At 45.1% G+C, this 2,772-nt stretch overlaps 1 protein-coding gene across 4 annotated transcripts in view; it reads left to right on the top strand.

The window, feature by feature from the left end:
- Positions 1-2,772, top strand: part of LOC108750822 (transcription factor SOX-5-like) — a 191,252-nt gene that overhangs the window by 117,942 nt on the left and 70,538 nt on the right. The gene's annotated exons all lie outside the window — the stretch shown is intronic.

Here is a 2,772-nt window from a genome sequence, read left to right as displayed (position 1 = left end):
GGAGGGTGGAATGACGAGAGGGAGAAAACATGAAAGAGATACGACTCAACGTCATTCTCATACATTTCTCTCTGTAGAGAACAGTCGGGGGATCGTAGCGAGGAATGTCACGAGACGACACGTGGATAACGTTGACGTACATAACACTAGAGATTGCATCGGAATAAATTGAACCGGACAACGAAAATGATAAAAAATGAGAAACAACCTCGCAAATGTAATTTCGGTCTTCATAGAGTTACCGCAACGTCTCGTCTATTATATTATATATAATTTTTAGTTTATTTTTCGTTTTGTAATGTGATACAAGCATACTGATTTAATCAGGAAGTATGCTTGGGAAACTATAGTAAATAGTATATTGTAAACTTCAGTCATATTGACGTAAAACAGATATAATATTCTAATGAATATTTAACAGGCGATTTGAATATTTCTGAGATTAGATATTTTGATATATGTAACGATTTATACGTAATCTTAATGACGATTTAGTTATATGACGTATATGAGACATATTTTGCATATAGATTAAAAGAAGAATTTTTTATATATTTTACAAATGTATCAAATATTGTTTTCATCAAACAATATTTAAGTAAATTGATAAAGATACCTACTTCATTGTGTGTGTGTGTGTGTGTGTGTGTGTGTGTGTGTGTGTGTGTGTGTGTGTGTGTGTAGCACAGTTTTTTTACTTTATAAAACATAAATAATACAGTTTGCATGGATGAAATGTGATTAAAATAAAATATATACCGGATACTCATTATTTTAAAACGAAATTTCTCGGTCAATCGTCGAAAGAACTGAGCGGTGGCATGTCCGTTCGATGCGTTACGCATTGCAGAAACGTAATGGCGGTAAACTGCGCTTGGCTCGTCCCAATTTGGGGTCGATTCGGGGATTCCTACCTGGGCGAGTGCCACAGGAGCTACAACGAGTGGTGGAAGACACGGCACGGGGATGTGGGCGGACAGCCCGGCGACAACAATGAGCATTGTGATTTGCGCGGGTGTGCCTCGCGCCCCCCATTGGTCGATTCTCACCACCTCCATGGACCCGTTTCCCGAGGCGAAAGCGAGCTCGGCGGCAAGAGGGTTGTGCTACCACCTCCAAGCCGAACAATACACAATGCGCGCGGCGAATCACCTGGATATCGCCGCTCATCGTCCGACATTTGCATTATGATTTCAATCGCTTTCTTTGCATTTTTCGATCATCTTATACTTATTCCGCCCTACTCTATTGATTATGAATGATGATTATAAAACGCGAAATTACTACAAGTTTCGACCAAACGGAGAGAATTAAGAAGATTAAATCATTGATAACGAATAGCAAGATGTTAATCAATTATTAGTTTTGACAAAATTAAAAAATTAAATCCGATTATATTTTAGTGAAAATAATATTTTTAAATATTCTAAATATCATGTTATTCATTCCTTTTATTGTGAAATAATCATAAGCGTGCGAATCGACACCGCAGTCGATTCAAACTAAGGGGAAAAGAATTGCAATTTAAGTTTTGCAATTTAACACGCAAAGAATCAACGGAATCACAAATATGAATTTTTATTAATTTATTATAATATTTATTCCAACAAGCTGTTACATGTGAAATTTCTGCGAGGCTGACATTGCACTGGCGTGTCACATTATTTGCATTTTTTCCCTCTCATTAACTGATAAATAGGAAGTAAAAAAAATATGTCGCGAATGAGATAGGCAAATAGTACTGAAAGATATAATCAAAGTACGGCGTGTATATCGCAATGACAGATGCCATTTGCCTCTAAACGAAAATATCGCTTCGAGATGAATATCGTTACTGCAATACCGGTGACAGACCGGTGCAATTTGGCGAGCGTTTCACGCCGCCCGCGCCGGTGAGTCGCGTATACGCCGCGCTTCGTTCCGCGGTGTTGCACATCGCGGCGGCGATGCACCGCGTTCTTCCATGCCACGTGACGTGTTGCGCTTTAATCGCGTTCTCCATCCGCTCGCTCCCATTGAGTAACGAGATCGGTGGCGGTTAGTAGGGGTACACAAACGTAGCTACGGTAAGCACGCGTAACTGTCCATCTGCGTTGCTACTACTACGCCCAGTTATAGAGAGCTAGCAGCGCCTCAGGATATCAGACTGGGGGAAAGGAGGAGCGGGGTTATAGGTATAGAATCTAACAACCGCGAACGTGGTACGTACACAGGCGAACGAATGCCGATCCGTCGTCGACGGTGGCGGCGAGAGCGAGTTGGTACAGTACGGCCTGGCGACAAAGGCGCGACGAGGACGAGGACGAGGACGTGGACGAGGACGTCGGCGAGGACAACGTCGGGAGAGTCGGTGGTGGCGGTGGTGGTTGTGGTGGTGGAGGTACCAACGACGGATGGTGGTGGTAGCGGCGGTAGTGGCGGGCAGAGTCCGTCTCGGCGTGGGTGTCGGAGAAAGGAGGCGGCGACTAGGCCCCAAAAGAGGCGTGGCGTGCGTGGCAGAGCTTGCCGCCACGTACAAACGGCGAGGCGCCTCTACCGCGACAGCACGACGAAGAGCCGACGAGAGAGAGCGCGCGAGGCAGAGACAGAGATCGAGGGGGAAGGAGAACAAGAGCAATAGGAAACAAGAGGTAGGAGCGAGAGGCCAGACCGCGGTCGTGTTTGGTGGGACAGAGGGAGACACAGAGCGCACCGGTAACAAAAGCAAAGGAGAGAGGGAGCGCATCGGTGCGAGAGGGGAGGGGGGGGGTGAGAAAGGGTGCGAGCAGGACA

This window comes from Trachymyrmex septentrionalis, unplaced genomic scaffold (assembly GCF_001594115.1).
Source record: "Trachymyrmex septentrionalis isolate Tsep2-gDNA-1 unplaced genomic scaffold, Tsep1.0 scaffold37, whole genome shotgun sequence".
Taxonomy (NCBI): domain Eukaryota; kingdom Metazoa; phylum Arthropoda; class Insecta; order Hymenoptera; family Formicidae; genus Trachymyrmex; species Trachymyrmex septentrionalis.
This window is presented reverse-complemented; position numbering and strand designations above follow the sequence as displayed.